Source organism: Thamnophis sirtalis, unplaced genomic scaffold (genome assembly GCF_051295495.1).
Source record: "Thamnophis sirtalis isolate CommonGarterSnake01/CBP01778 unplaced genomic scaffold, rThaSir2_p1.2 scaffold_3, whole genome shotgun sequence".
NCBI lineage: Eukaryota > Metazoa > Chordata > Lepidosauria > Squamata > Natricidae > Thamnophis > Thamnophis sirtalis.
The window spans coordinates 31,106,600-31,123,501 of record NW_028261383.1 but is presented as its reverse complement, the minus strand read 5'-3'; the positions used below and the strand labels follow the sequence as shown (position 1 = coordinate 31,123,501).

The 16,902-nt window shown below is 43.8% G+C and overlaps 1 pseudogene; it reads left to right on the top strand.

Moving 5' to 3' along the window:
- Positions 1-576: 576 nt before the first annotated feature.
- Positions 577-4,605, top strand: LOC148047828 (uncharacterized; annotated as a pseudogene).
- Positions 4,606-16,902: the final 12,297 nt, after the last annotated feature.

Here is a 16,902-nt window from a genome sequence, read left to right as displayed (position 1 = left end):
CCTTCTGCAAAGCGATTAAGACCTGGCTGTTCCGGCAGGCCTGGGGCTGTTGATTTATCCAGCCCCATTCTAAGCTATATGAATGTTGTGAAATTTTAATGTCTGCTCTTTTTAATTTTTATATGTTCCCCCCTTCCTGCCTTATCTGTAAGCCGCCCTGAGTCTCTCGAGAGTGGGCGGCATACAAATCCTAATAAACTGTAAACTAAACTACAGCTGTGAGTCGCTTAAGACTGCCAAAGCATTAGCGGTGAGGCCAGCGTAGGTTGCCAAGACTGGGATTAGCCCTGTGACTTGAAGATCCTGATCAGCTGGTCAGGTCTTTCTCAGGAGCAGCAGATCATCATCGGGCTTGACAGCACAGATTTGGGCGGACAGAGTAGTACCGTTGGCGTTGCCGGCTGCCAACAGTTCGATTCTGACCAACTCAAGGTTGACTCAGCCTTCCATCCTTTGGAGGTTGGTAAAAATTGTTGGGGGCCATATGCTGACTCTGTAAATTGCTTAGAGAGAGTTGTAAAGCACTGTGAAGTGGTATATAAGTCTAAGTGCTATTGCTATTGGTCTCTCTAATTGATGGCGGACATGTGCTGGATCAATGAGCACTCAACTTTCAGTTGCTTTAGTTACTATCAATCTCTGTATCAAATACATCCACTTATTGTTCAATGTAAGATGTCAGCAGATCCTGCCTGGATCTGTTTTTCAGAGTGGATATATATGAAGAGGACCTGTTGTTAGTGGTGAAGTGTCCAACCCATCGTGACCCCATGGGCAATGTTCCTATAGGCCAGTGATGGCAAACCTTTTTTGGCTTGCGTGCCAAAAGTGGGGGGAGCGCAGGGGGTCACGCTGGCCGAAGTGAGCTGGCCAGCGTGCGCATGTGCGCTGGTCAGCTGACAGGGCAAGCCTTGTGTGCCCTGAAAAATGGCTCCGCGTGCGACCTAGCTGCTAAAGTACAGAGATGTTTTGCAGTTGAAATATTAAAGAAATAGAAAACATGAAATGATAATCTAAGGCTCAGCTAGGAGTAGCTTCAGAGCAGCAACAATTCTACATCAGGCACAACAAATACTATCCCAGACTCCACAGAAGAAGTTGGTTCTAATTTGGCTTTTTCCTTAGAGCCCACCTGTTGAAGACATCTAGTTGTACCTTAAATTTTTCTCAAATTCCTGGGTGTCAAAGGAAGCTCTTGAAACTGACTTGAATGAACATCAGGGGAAAATGAAAAATGAAATCAAAATAAGGAAAACGTTGCTCCTTTATGCATTGAATCAATCATTTTCAGTTAGTTATTAAATGTATAAGTCAAGTTAGATTTAAATATGTGAATATCCTTTCAGTTATATATTAGAAGGCTCAAATTTATCTATGGGGACATTTGGATGTTTTGTGATTTTAGTGGGGCACTACAGAAGATCATATATTCTTGGAATAATTAATGTATTTGAGACTCCAGATTTTGGCTTAACAGAATTTTCAGCTCTCAATCTTTGAATAGATTTTGTACTGCCAGAATCAGATAACAGTTTTGGTTGAATTTGTTGTTTAGAGGTTCTAATAAACTGTATAACTATGATTTCATTACCTTTGGACTACTAAGCAAATAGGAAATTGTATATTATACTGCAGCTTTTTTCTTTTTTCTTTTAGTTAATCTTTCTTTTTTTCCCTTTTTCCTTCTCTTTTAACCTTATTGTTTCGTTTCCTTTTCTTTTGTTCATCCACATAGATTTTTCAGTTATTCAGAAGTATAGAAGTGTAATATTCGGTGTTTGTTATTGTTTAAACAACACTTAGTGAATATTGCATTTTTAAAAATCCTTATTAAATCTTTCAATTCCCAGTGAATGTGGCTATTGGGTGGGGTCCGGAGGTTATAGGAGCTGCAATCCAACATTTCTAAGAGAAGCAAGCTAGGGGCATGTGAAAGAAAGGATCAAAAGTGAGTCCTAAATCTAATTCATGAAAATACAGCAAGTCAGGCAAATGTTGGAAAACTCAGAAAGCTGCTGGTCGTAAGAGCTGGCATGGTCATACTCTGCTCAGTATTGAGGATGCAACTATAGAGGTGGTCAACAGTATTAAGTATCTGGGGGTGCAGATAACTAACAATCTGAACTGGTCTATCCATCCTTAGTGACGCATGCATCTGCATATCCTGCATGATGAGGAGAGCGCATCTTTCTCCTATACTAGCCACCTTTTACAGAGACACGATTGAGAGTGTTTTAACAAATTGCATCACTGTTTGGTTTGGTGGTAGCGGTGCCTCAGATAGAAAATCCATACAGAAGTGGCAAATTGTGAGATCACTGGGATTTTTCCCCCCAACCCAGGTATTTCCAGTACTATAACATTCAATCTTTCCTCTTTTTTTGCTTGGTTTTATTCAGACCAATGTGGCTTCCCAGACCAAAGATCCACTTGCTGAAAAAGCCCTAAAGAACATTATCAAAGCAGAGGAAGTTCTCATGTAGACAGAACTGATGATAAAGCCCCATGTGGCGAGGTGGCGCAGTGGTTAGAGTGCTGTACTACAGGCTACTTCAACTGACTGCTAGTTCGGCAGTTCAGCTGTTCAAATCTCACCAGCTCAGGGTTGACTCAGCCTTCCATCCTTCTGAGGTGGGTGAAATGAGGACCCAGATTGTTGGGGCAATATGCTGACTCTGTAAACCGCTTAGAGAGGGCTGAAAGCCCTATGAAGCGGTATATAAGTCTAACTGCTATTGCTATGCGAACTGGGAGGAGTACCTGATGCCTGGGCCCACCTCCATCGCCATCTTAGGAGAGCTGGCTTGCATTGCTGCAGGATAAGGAGACTTTGCCATCAATCTTGCCCCACCCCAGGGAGGCTACAAATATATCAGGTATCCAGACTCCTTCCAGGCTTCCCTGATGCAGGTGAGCAACAGTGGTTGGCATGTCTTCAGCATTGCCCACAAGAATATGGACGGCATCTGGCTCCTTTCTATGAGCGTCCCTGAGCAAATCAAGATGATCATCAAGACCTTATTCCAGGATGACCTTACCTTGATAGATGCCTTGCTCCCTGGACAACTGTCCAGCCTGAAATCGATTGCAGACGAATGTTCTTCTTTAGCTAAGGCAGTTGACAATAAGTTCAATGACGTCATCTCTCTGATTGGGGAACTCTTGGAAGTGTGTACGAGTTCCAAATCGCAGTACGAACAAGGGCTGGCAGAAACCAAACACGCCTTAGAAGACCTGAAACTAAGAAAGGAAGCAGCTGAAAAAGCCAAGGTGAAAGCAGAATGAATATTACAAGGAAATAAAGAACAAAATGACCGAAACATTTGACGTTTATAGAAAAGCGGTTGATAGCATCCCTACCAGCTGGAATGCTGTAATTCTGGAATTCACTTCAACTATACAAGAAACCTTGACGGTGCCAATTGCCACTCTGACATCCTTGCCCAGCTTTAAGGAAAATGAGGAAGACTGTGGAAGTGAGGATGAATTTATAGCCATGAACAATATCTGTGCCCTGTCACCTTGAATGTTGGCATTGGTGGACGCTCTTAAAACTGTGGTGGATGATGAAGGTAACATTGACATGGATCTCCTCTACAATAAAAAACACAATGAAATCAAAGCCATTTGGACCAAAAAGAAATCTCAGCAGCTGTTAGAAAAAAATAGAAAAGAAAGAAAGTGCAGCATGAAAAATTTGGCAGTGAAAATATGTAATTACATAATAGAAATTTCCAATATATTAATTGCAGTAGTAGAGTCAGGGAACATAAAGAAGAAGGAACTGTTAAAGAAAGTGGATGTTCTCTCAGATGATATCATTATTTTCGATAGCAGAAGCAAATCCTTTCACCGCACATCTCCTTTTGGTCCCATGGCGCCAAATATGGCCAAATCCCAGCAAAACGTTCAAGAAGAGTCGAAGTCGGCAGTGAAAAACAGTGTTTTGAAAATAGAGCAAACTAAAGAGCCAAGAAGAATACCAGAAAAGTTTTGACAACTTAAAGCAGCAGAATAACGATTTGCTGGATGTGGTCAGTGAAATGAGGAAATGTGAAACAAAGACTGATTTTGAAAAAGCCAAACAGATGCTGATCAAAGGCCTGAATGTCATGAGAAGAGTGAAGGAGTAGTGGGAGAAAATGGTGTGTTTCTTCCATATGATCTTCAAGCTCATTGACTCCTGTCTCAATAAACGCCTAACAGAATTTGTGAAATCCGCTGAAGATCTTCCCAAAATTTCGAATTATTCCCACAGAGACTTTGTCGTAGATATGATCTATAAGCAGGCCTTCAACGCCTCTAACATAGCTCACCTGGTGCACATGATATCCGAGACCTACACTGAGGTGTCTTCAAAGTACCTGATGGATGAAGTGGGCAGCCTGAGTAGGCTGATTTCCATGGACCCTTCCGATCCCCAATTCCGAGTGGGACCGTCTCAAACTAGCAGACGGCTGTGACAGTGCCCGAAAAGCCATAGAGGACCTGGTCATTAAGCAAAAGAAAGAATTTGAAAATAATATCCATGCCAGAGTGGCAAAAATCAACTCTGAGCTGAAGGCTGTCTTGCCGGAAGTGCCCGAAGCAGAGAGAAAATATTGAACATAACCTGCAAAAAGGGATGTGTTGTGACCTAGGCTTCCTGATAAAGCATAAATCACACGCTTAGTCCCCAAACCCCTCTTTTATTTAAATGGCTGTGAATTATGGTCATTCACAGCCCATAACGATTCACAAACAGTCTGTGAAGAGTCCGACAGATGTCTGCCACAGTCTTTCAGGGTAATGATGATAAGCACCCACCTTTACCTCCCTTGAAATGCTGCCAGAGACCTAATTGCCAATTAGTTTTGCAAGGCCAAACGGAGCACAGAGTCAAACCGAGCTTCAGAGTTTGAACCGACCAGGATGAACAAATTGCTTCCTGCAAAGGCTCATGTCTGTTTGCTCCTCTTTTATGTGTTATGGGAGGGGCCAATCATCTTCAAGCCTTGCTCCTGAGATGCCCCTTTTGTCTTAACAGTTCTTGCCTTCTGGCAACTCTGTGCATGCGCATGTTGGGAACAAACTCACAGTGTTCTTCTACCTCGCTGATGTCAGACTCTGGAGGCAGCACATCACTACCAAATGGCCTTGGGCTCCTCTCTGCCTCCGATGCAGAGCCCTCATCAGAGCCTTCCCCAGACTCCAGGACTGGCCCATGTTCCTCCTCAACCTCCTCACTGTCCGACTCTGCTCCCAGCTCTGCAGGCTGTTGTGGACTACAACAGGATGAGGGAAACCCAGGATGAAGCTGATCAATTTATGTAGAGTTGTCTTTCAACCCGCGAGGGAAATGGAGGCAGCCTAGTTTCTATTCTATTATTGTATTTCCCTCAATAGGGTGTGAATTAGGCCAGTAGATTGTCTTGTATTTGCTTAGGAAAAAAACTGTCCTTAAAAAAACCAAGAAAGAGCTGTAGAAATTGCAATTCAGGATACCAATGAAGAAGAATATTTGTAGCTCAAGGTTGAAATGAGGGGTCCTTGGTGTTCTCTGAACTTGGTTGTTTTCTTGCAGACATTTCAATACTGAAACTAGGGTAAGTATTGATGATGTTACTACTTATAGCAGTGATGGCTAATCTTTTCATTGCTGTGTGCTGAAAGTGCGCTCGTTCGCGCGACAACACATACACCCATAATGCAATGCATGCACCCCCACGTGCCTGCGCATATGACCACGACTCCCTGCGTGCCCCCCACATATGCACATGTGACCACCAATGCTCCTCTTGCCTCCCACGCATGTGCGCATGACCTGCTATGTGCGCTCCAGCCCCTGCGCATGCGTGGTAGACCCCAAAACCAGTTGGCCGGCTGGAGGCGTGCGCGCATGTGTGTTGGAGTTAAGTGGAGGCGACTGCTCGCGTGCCCGCAGAGAGGGCTCTGCTTGCTACCTGTGGTACGCATGCCATAGGTTCGCTATCAGTGACCTATAGGGTTTGAGTAATGTAACGTCTGGAATTAAAAACCAACATGCTCAGAGAGGACCAACGACCTGACATTCAGGATCCTTTCAATAATTACCTTGGCCAGCCATTTCCAAGATTGGGGCTCAAGTTCTCCCACATAAATATTATTTTCCCCCCTTCTTTCTTGGCGCAGTTACCTCTTCTCCTTTCATGTTTGGCCAATTTTTATGGACGGATCCCTTACTCCTCTCCTCTTTGAATGTTTCTAGTAGAAGAAAAGCTGAAGTATGTTGTGTGCTTCCATTTTGGTTATAGTTTGTGTATCTGTGATAGAGACAAGGGTTGGGGGGGAAAGGGGTTGGGATACGTACTGTAATATCAGTACTAAAAATCTGATGTCTAATTTTGACAGGAAATTAATTTCATTCTTTGCTAGTAATTCATTGTTATTACTCCTATTTTCATTGTAGGCTTCGCTCATTTTTGGAGTGAAGGAACAATCAAGTATGAGTTTCTCTCTATGGATGGATGGATGGATGGATGGATGGATGGATGGATGGATGGACAGACAGCTATCATGTACTGTATCCATGTACCTACATACTATATGTGAAAGCATGTAATGTGCACATCCTCTAATTTGTTTATCATGTTTTCCTCTGTTTGAAAAGCATCTACTCTTCATTTTGGTGAAAACCTCTAAAATTCAGGTTGGACATTTTTACTTTGACTAAATATCTAACTGCACAATTTCTCCCCTTTTATACAGCCATTCCTCTTTTTGATTATTACATTTTCTTCTGTTCTTCTTTCTCTGGTGGATAACATAGGAAAGCAAACCTGTGGAGTCCTTGGTGCTCCCTGATCTTGGTCGTTTCCTTGTGGATGTTTCAATACCCAATGGGGTAACATCTTCACAGTACAATTCTTGAGCTACTCTTCTGTGGAAAGCAAACATATTGGACAGTAAGGAGACCTGCTTCAAAATCCTTGAGTGGAAGATCTTGTCCCCTACTCTTCCATTTGGAGATGCCATGTCAATTCTAGGTCCAACACATTAATATGTCATCTCCAAAACAAATGGTCCGGGCACAGGATACTTAATGGAGAGAGGACTGCCAGGATTACTATGCCCATTGAAAAATAGGTGGTAAATTCCCTTTCTTTTTTTTTCAATTTGAGTCCTTCTAATATCTTTTCATATTACTATTGTCACTGGAGCCCGTGAATGGTCAGATCCTAACAACCACATCTACTAAATCTCCACATGTCAAACCTGAAGTTAGCAAATCTTAAAAAGTACAAAAGTTTTCTTATTTTGCCTTTCATCAAACGCCAGATAGTGGAAGTGTATCTAAGGAGGAAAAGAGTGGCAGCTCAGAGAGATGCTCCTCAATTACTTTTAGATGGTAGGTTTCCAGGAAATCAAGAGAAAGATGTCGACCAATCAGCCAGAATGAACCGAGTAATTAAATATTGAGCTTTTGGGTATAGTAGATGTTTTATTAAGGGGTATTAACAAATATTAAAAGATGTTTAATAATAGGTCTGGTGGTCACTGACATCAAGAAGTTCAGTATTCAGAAAACCATTTGGAACTTCTAATCAATACAAAACAAAGTGAAATGTGACCAATACTTGAAAAGTGTTGCTGGTCCTTCCCGCTAACCAGATTATTTACTAGATTATGGATGCCACGAATGGAAATGTGTACACATGATGGCCATTTTCTTTAAAAAAAATCTCACACTCCCAACATTGCTGGCCCTCCAAAGAGAATGCTGTATATATGAATCAAGAATCATTGGGCCGAGAAAAAGGGGAATAACAATAAAGTTGTGGTAAACGCATATGCAAAGATCTTCAGAAACTGAGAGCAGTTAAGTTTAAAGATAATTTCAGTCCTTAAAAGTAGATCTGACATTGAACTAAATTCAAATTGGAAGGAATTTCTAGACTGCAGCTTCGTCGCTTATCCAAAGTCTGGATTTTTTTATGTATATAATTTATTTTACAATTTTATTGCAGATGCATATGTAAAGCTGAACAGTTTCTCAGTTTCGTTTCTCAATTTCTCCACATATTATGCTTTATAATTTTATTTGGTGACTATATTGTGTTATTCATCCTGGCTGAAAGCTTAATCCATGAAAGCAATGTATACAATACAATACAATACAATACAATACAATATAATACAATAGCAGAGTTGGAAGGGACCTTGGAGGTTTTCTAGTCCAACCCCCTGCCTAGGCTGGAAACCCTACACTACTTCAGACAAATGGCTATCCAACATCTTCTTAAAATCTTCCAGTGTTGGGGCATTCACAACTTCTGGAGGCAAGCTGTTCCACTGATGAATTGTTCTAACTGTCAGGAAATATCTCCTCAGTTCTAAGTTGCTTCTCTCCTTGATTAGTTTCCACCCATTGCTTCTTGTTCTACCCTTCTTGTTCTATTTAATCATCATAATTAACTAATGATGCATGGAAAGCAATAACATCCTATTTTTTTTATCGCTTCTTACTCATTTGCATTTTATTCTTGCATGTTTTCTGTTTAGGATTGTTTATACTTTTTCTCTAAAACATTTTCAGTAAAAAATTTTTTAAAGAAATGTAAAAGTCAAAAGGTAATATTGGCTGCTTTATGGATGTTGTGAAATCACAGAAATCATTTGTGGTGTTAGAAAATATGGAAAAGCAAATTGAATGTAGTTGATGTATCTTCAATTTACAAAAAGTCAGAAGGGACTGAATGACAACTAGGCTGTCATCTAGATTTTGTTAGATATTCTGTTTGTATATAGCACCAGAGATCAAACAAAGAGTACAATCACCATGTGCTTCACTGCTTAACTGCTCAACTATAACAGGAAACAGGAACACAGCTAACAAGCCATTGTTAGTTAGGTCATGGATAAACAACAACAGAACCAATAGAACATGTGAGGAAACTTGACTACTGCAGTACCCTCTCCATGGGGCTGCCCTTGGGGACCAGCCAGAAGCTTCAACTGATTCGGAAGATACTGACTTGAGCAGTAATGGACATATTTCAATGTATTTCGCAAGCTGCATTGGTTGTCTGTTTGCTTCCAGTCCAATTTAAGGTGCTGGTTGTTCCCTTGCAGGCCTCCATGTCCTAAGTCCGTGATGGTGAACCTATGGCATGCGTGCCAGAGGTGTGGCACAGAGACCTCTCTGTGGGCACGCACGCCATCAACAGCTGTTCTTCTGTTTTTCAGTGCACACATGCACACTGGCCAGCTAGTCTTTACTGGCCGTGGAAAACGGCATGAAAATGGCCTGAAAAATGCCCCAAAAGTAGGGTTTTTTCAGGCCGTTTTCTGGGGCATTTTCCCGGCTGTTTCCGGGCCCGAAAAATGGCCAAAAACAGGCATGCAGATGGCTGCCAGCTGGTCTTCAAGTTATTGGCAATCTGGCACATGCAATCACATTCCAATTTGGGCAATCGATACAGAAAAAGTTCCCCATCCCTGGCCTAAGGGATCATCACCACTATGATTATTGCAACTCTTGTGAGATACCGTATTTTTTGGATTATAAGATGCACCGGAGTACAAGTTGCACTAAGATTTTGAAGAGGCAAATTTTAAAAAAAAGTTTTTACACTCTGCAGACCTCCCAAAAACTGCCCGTCTTTTTGTCAAAAAAAGGGACATCCATAGCCTTTAGAAGGCTTATAGAGTGCTTCTGGGGGCTGGGGGGGCAACAAATGGCCTGTTTTTCACTCATTTGTGCCCTCCCCAGGCCCCCAGGTGCACTCTGGAAACTTTTTAAAGGCTATGCACAGCCATTTTTGCAAAGGAGGTAGGGTTTCAGGAGGCCAAAAGTGCTGTATTCAGTGTATAAGATGCACCCAGATTTTCAGCCTCTTTTTTAAAGGGGAAAATGTGTGTCATACTCTGAAAAATACGGTAGCTATCCTCATGTCCCTTCATAGCGCTATAAAATCTGGGCCACAAAAATACAGATAACACGAAATAGCAGCAGAGCTCTAAGATTTTACCTTCCCTAAAAATGCCTTGTCAAAGATTTGTCCTTATTTCAAGCAGGAACTTTTAATAATAAATTCCTTTGCTTTGGTGTCCAATTTGCTGTCTTGACTTCTCTTTTATTATACTTCCTGACCTCACAGAATTTTGGAAAGCAATTATAGATAAATGACTCAGACTTCCTCTGTTGATCCACCTTTCAGGATAATACAATTATTATAACTGAAAAAAAACCAGGCAGGTCCTTTAAAACACTGTAACCTTTTATTCAGTAGCTGAAGTAGTGTAACAAAACTCGCAACAATGTATTAGATGAAGCCGGCTGGGCGGCTGCAGGAACAGCTGAAAACAATAGAGCAATCGGCAAGGTTGTTGCTCTAACAAGACAGTTAACTGTTTAAACGGCTTGCCTTTTAAACTGCAAGCACCTGGCTCGTGTTACAGCTCGCGCTGATGACAGCTCGGCAACTGACAGGCACGTCTGATTGGCTAAGACGCACCTGGCTGCTTCCGAGCTGTCATTCGTAACAGCGAGGACTTTCTTCAATACACAACACTTCTTCCCCCCCAGCTGTGCGCAAGCACGCGTAGTCTTTTAAATAAGCAGGGGAACGACGGATTCGCTCAGACCGCCTTAATTCTATTGCAGGCGGATCCTGGCAACGATGTCCTTGTGGTAATTGTGGAGGAATTGCATAACTAAAAGGTGAAGTGTGTGGATGAGACATGGTGGCAGATGATGCTGGAGGGGCATGAGGCTGGTAGTCTGCCTCTGAGGGGTTTGGGCTATGTATATAAGGATCTGGAACCCTTGGAATGGGAGGAGCATTTACACCGGCTAGATTTTGTTGAACTTGCAGTTGAAACCCTTGAACATCCGCTTGAGAAGCTACGGCTGCTGACTTCCGTTTCCTCAGTTGATCCAGGTGTCTTCGCCATGAGGATCCATCGGATAAGTCAACCCTATAGGAAACGGGTCCTGTTATTTGTGATATAACTGCTGGAACCCATCTCAAGTCCCCTCCATAATTTCTAGCCCAAACTAGATCCCCCAGTTGGAAAGAACGGGATGGGGTTGGAGGCCCCAGGTTGCCAGACTGAATTCCTGAATAGACGGGATGCAATCTATCCAGGGTGGTCCGCAGGCGCCTGCCCATCAACATCTCCGCGGGGCTCTTCTGTGTCAGAGGGCAAGGTGTGGAATGCTGTGCCAATAAGTAAGCATCCACCCTAGCCTGCCAGTCACCACGGTTTAGCCGGCCCAAAGCCTCCTTGGCCGATCTAACCGCCCTTTCCGCTCGGCCATTGCTTGCCGGGTGGTAAGGGGCAACCAGCGCATGTCGTATCCCTAGTTCAGCCAGGAAAGTTTGAAAAGTTGTGGCTGTAAATTGCGGGCCGTTGTCAGACACCACTGTGTCTGGCAACCCATGGGTTGCGAACAACCGTCGCAAAGCTCGCACCGTGCTGTCAGATGTGGTGGAGTGCATTAGCAATACTTCCACCCATCGAGAGTACGCATCCACAACTATAAGGAAAACCTGCCCATGGAATGGACCAGCGAAATCAATATGTAACCTAGACCAAGGCCCTCGAGGCATCTCCCATTCCCGGGAGGGAGAGGAAGGAGGAGAAGGCCGGGACTGTTGGCATGTCTCACATTTGGCAACCCAGGCTTCAATGTCGGCATCTAACCCTGGCCACCAAACAAAACTGCGAGCAAGAGCTTTCATTCTACTGACCCCAGGATGACTTTCATGAAGGCGTTGCAAAATCTGTTGTTGCAGGACCGTTGGGATGACCACACGGTCGCCCCACAACAGGCAGCCGGAATGAATTGAAAGCTCTGCTTGTCTGTTTTTAAAATGTTTGAATTGAGGTGGTAATGTACCAGAAGGCCAACCTCTCAGGACCCAATTAAGAAGTTTTGCCAAAGTAGGGTCAGACCGAGAGTGGGCTGCTATGTCTGTAGCAGACAAAGGCAATTCTAGCTCTGCAATTGCCAAAACTGAAAGGCAAGGAACTGGTTTAACTTCCTTCAATGGAAGTGGGCAGCGACTCAGGGCATCTGCATGCCCTATCTGCTTGCCTGGACGGTATCGTAAGGCGTAGGAGTACGCCGCTAAGAATTCCGTCCATCGTGTCATTCTTGGGGATAGAATAGGAGGGGTCGGCTTATCACCTGCCAAAAGCCCAAGGAGTGGCTTATGGTCTGTAAACAAGGTGAAATGCCGCCCGTATAAGTAATCGTGGAATTTTTTAATTCCTGACACTGCAGCTAGAGCCTCCTTGTCAATTTGGCTGTAATTCCTTTCTGCTGATGTCAGTGTCCGGGAGTAAAAAGCTATGGGAGCTTCTGAACCATTGGGCAGGACATGGCTCAGAACGGCTCCCAAACCCACGGGCGAGGCATCACATGCTAGAGTCAGAGGCATCTTGTCACTGTATTGGACTAAGACTGCATCTGACGTCAGCAGGGATTTGACAGCTGCGAACGCTTGTGCTTCGCGGCTGCCCCATTGCCAAGGCGCTGATCGGTCCAGCAACCGATGCAGGGGCTCGGCCAGTGATGCCTTATGTGGAATGAAAGGTGCATAAAAATTTAAAAGCCCCAGGAACGATTGTAACTGCGCCTTGGAAGTTGGAGCAGGTGCGTCCCTGATAGCTGCCAATTTTGAAGGGGTAGGGTTATCTTGTTCGTACCCTCTGAGGAAGAATTGATGGAGACATCAGGAAACGGCAGGCCAGCTTGCTTGACGTTGAAGCAATTATCCTGTCGCTGAGCAGACGCGCGGGGCTGAGGACTTCTGTTTGAAGCAGCTGTCCCATAAGGAGGTGGAGGAGCAGACGATGCAGCTGTAGCAGGCTGAGCAGCTCTACAAACTTTGGCCAAATGTCCTTTTTTTCCGCAACGGCGGCACTCTGCAGCCTTAAAGGGGCAGGAAGCCCTGGCATGCGGACCACCGCAGCTAAAACAGGCATTTGAATTAGAAAGTGGACGGCTGATAGACTGCTGCTGACGCGGTTGCTGTCTGCGGGGCTGTGCCCCAATCCTGTCCACCTGTAAATTAAGTAAATAGTCTGGAAGAGGGGCAAGCTCATCAATTAAATTGGTGATGTACGTTGGCTGTTGTAGTGGAGGAGGAACCAAGGCAGTTGAGGCTTGACCCGTTGGTAAACTGCCAGCAACTGTCATCTGCGTGAGGTAACGTTCTATCTCGCTGGATGACGAATCTGCCAACTCCGCAGCACGAGCCTCATCTATGGCATAAACTAACGTGACTTTAGGCTTGCCCAAAAGCCGGCGTCTGAGGAAAATGTCTTTTAATCCACAGACAAATTGTTCTGCAAGATTAGCCTCTAAGTCAGGGAAATCGCACTGTGCTGCAGCAACTCTTAAAGCTTGCAAAAACTGATTGACATTCTCTGCAGGCTTTTGGACGCGCCTGCGGTAAGCAAAACGTCTTGCTATTTGGGAGGGGGTAGGGGCATAGTAAGCCTGAAGCCCATCTGTGAGCTCTTGCCACGAGAGGTCATAAACCGCTCTTGGGGCTGCAAAAGACCTTGCGGTGGCAAACATTTCCGGACCACAAGCTGTAAGAAAAAATCCGCACTTTCGCGCTTGAGAATAACCCTGGCGGTTATTTGCGATCAGGAAGCACTCAAACCTTTCCAGGAATGCTTCCCAAGTCTCACCTCCGACTCCAAAAGGTGCAAAAGTAGGCATACCAGCCATGACGGTGAGGAGAACTCTAAACAACTGAGAGAAGAAAATTGCAGTTGATTTTCTTCAGGTTACAGGTCCCCAGTCTTCGTCGCCAGTATTATAACTGAAAAAAAACCAGGCAGGTCCTTTAAAACACTGTAACCTTTTATTCAGTAGCTGAAGTAGTGTAACAAAACTCGCAACAATGTATTAGATGAAGCCGGCTGGGCGGCTGCAGGAACAGCTGAAAACAATAGAGCAATCGGCAAGGTTGTTGCTCTAACAAGACAGTTAACTGTTTAAACGGCTTGCCTTTTAAACTGCAAGCACCTGGCTCGTGTTACAGCTCGCGCTGATGACAGCTCGGCAACTGACAGGCACGTCTGATTGGCTAAGACGCACCTGGCTGCTTCCGAGCTGTCATTCGTAACAGCGAGGACTTTCTTCAATACACAACAACAATAGTACTTATATACCGCTTCATAGTGCCTTACAGTCCTCTCTAAGCAGTTTACTGAGTCATCGCTTTGCCCCTAACAATCTAGATCCTCATTTTACTGACCTCGGGAGGATGGAAGGCTGAATCAACCTTGAGCAGGTCAGGATCAAACTATTGGTAGTGAGCTGAATTAGCCTGCAATACTGAACTCTTAACCACTGCACAGAGGTGGTTTTTGCCTCGGATTGGGCAAACCAGTAGTGGTGGCGGGAGGCTCCGCCCACCCACCCACCTGGACGCTTCTATGCATGCTTGAAAGAGTGCACACATACGAGCAAAACAGTAGTAAAATAAATTGAAACCCACACTGCCACTGTACCACCACAACTCTTTATGCTCTGAAAATCAAAATAAAAGGGAGAGTGAAACCAGAAAAATAAAGATGGAATTTCAAAAAAAGCAGGTTCTGGAGCATTGGAGTGAGCCGCAGTGGCACAGTGGTTAGAATGCAGTACTGCAGCCTAATTCTGCTGACTGCCAAGTGACTGCAGTTTGACAGTTCAAATCTCACCAGCTCAAGGTTGACTCAGCCTTCCATTCTTCCGAGATGGATAAAAGAACCCAGATTGTTGGGGGCAATAGCCTGACTAAACCGCTTAGGGAGGGCTGTAAAAGCACTGTGAAGCAGTATACAAGTCTATTGCTATTTCAGAAGGCTTGGCTTAATGGGAGATGGGGTTGCAGCTTGGGATTTTGCCAACTACTCAAAGACCCTCCTACCTTATGTAAGAATCACCCCCCCCCCCGAGAATGAAATATTTTGGGAAATATCAAAAGAGGCAGAATATTATATTTCCCCAAAGGAGAAATGGAGAAACATGATCTTAAAGGCAGCAAGCAGCCCCCAGTTTCTGTATAATAAAACAGCCTCCAGTAGATGCCAGAAGTCTTTAGAGATAGATATTTTGTGCCCATTCAGGAAGACTGGGCCAATCTATTCACAAACAAAACACTTTCAGCTCCAGTTGATGGGATTAAGAATTTGCATTCCCCCCCCCCCAAATTCTAAAAACAGGAGGTAACCTTTTAGGACATAATAGGATTAACCCACCACCATTGAAATAGCAAAAGATACAAAAGCTACTTCATAGCACAATCCCAAGAACAGTTCAAACTTCAAAGTCACAGAAACCTATAAAGATCCATCCACTTCAGGAGTGGGTTCCTGCCAGTTCTAATCTCTTCTATAGAAGATGTTCCACAAATCTACAGTGCCGTTTAGAACCGGTTCCAGCTCCCTCCCCCCCACTCGTCCGCACATCATCAAGATGAAGAGCGAGAGGAGGAATTCTGGGAGTTGAAGTCCACAAGTCTTAAAGCTCTCAAGTTTGAATACCCTGGGGTTTTTTTTTCTAAAGGGTTAGGGGTGCAAGGGTCTTGTAACTTGACAGCTTTAAGACTTGCATGCTTCAAATGCCAGAGTTTCTAAGCCAACATTTTGGTTGCTAAGCAAGAGCGTTGTTAAGTGAGTTTCACCACATTTTACAAGTTGGCCACACCCACCCAGCCACATGGCTGGCAAGCCACTCCCACCCGGTCACATGCCCGCAAGCCACTCCCACAAAGCAGGCCACACCTACAGAAGAGGTTCTAAAAATTTTGAAACCCACCACTGATCCACTCATTCAGCCAATTTGTCAGCTGTCCCAGAAATACTTGCTGTTGTTGGTTTTGCTCGTCCATAAACAGAGTCCTTCTTTCAAATCAGCCTCCATTTTATTTCTAGTACCTCTCTCCCAGATTGGAACCAGACCAGATTTTCCTTCTTACACTTGTTACTAATTTAACACCTGCAAGGATTTAATTATTGGGGCAAGAAAAATAAAAATGGAGCAAAATGCAGTTTAAAAATGCCTCGCTTAGCAACAGAAATCTTGGTCTCAGTTCTGTTCATAAATTGAGGACTACCTGCATCCATTTCAGGAAAGAAGGAGAAAATGATCATAATTATATATACATGGGTAATAGATAATATAAACATGAATATTCACAATTAGCAAACCTCAAATTATTTTCCCATTAATCAACTCTTACTCTTCTCAAGAAAGGGGTGTTGTCTTAATTATAAAAAGAAGCATATCAGTTGTCATAGAAGTTTTGATAAGGAATCCAGAAGCTAAGGACTTCAATTAACACACATTCCTTCTATGCTCTTGCTAAGATGCCCAAGAATTTGTTTTCCTCACAACCTTAGGACTGTGGAATTATTCTTCCATTTGTCTTTTCATTCATCTGTTGATTCTTGCAAGAAATCCAGACCCAAAACACGAGTTCTGTGGTTGCTTAGGAAAGAACTGGGGATGCCCAATATTTTGAACGATTTAATTCAGAATTATTCCTTTCTTCTTTCAAAGTAAAAATCTGTTTCTTTCTATTTTTTAAAAAGAGTTTCACAGCCACTTCTGAAGATCCAGAGAAACATAGCTGTCATCTTATACTTGCTTGTGCTTCCACAGAGTGCCATGAATTCTGGGGTGGAAGGAGGGAGGAAGGCAAGGGGGAGAATGAAAGTTTCAGCAGAAGGGATGAAAGAAGGGAAACGAAAGTTAAGTTCTGCATCTCTTGGAGTGGCTGTTTCAAGGTCATCTGACATGCCAGCTGTGTACCTTCCTGTACACAACTGGTCATTACAAAACTGCATGAACCTGATTGGTCGCAGGGGTGGGTGGAGGGAAGGGAAGGTTAAACTTAGGACTTCTGGCATGCAATCCTCAGTTCTGGCTAA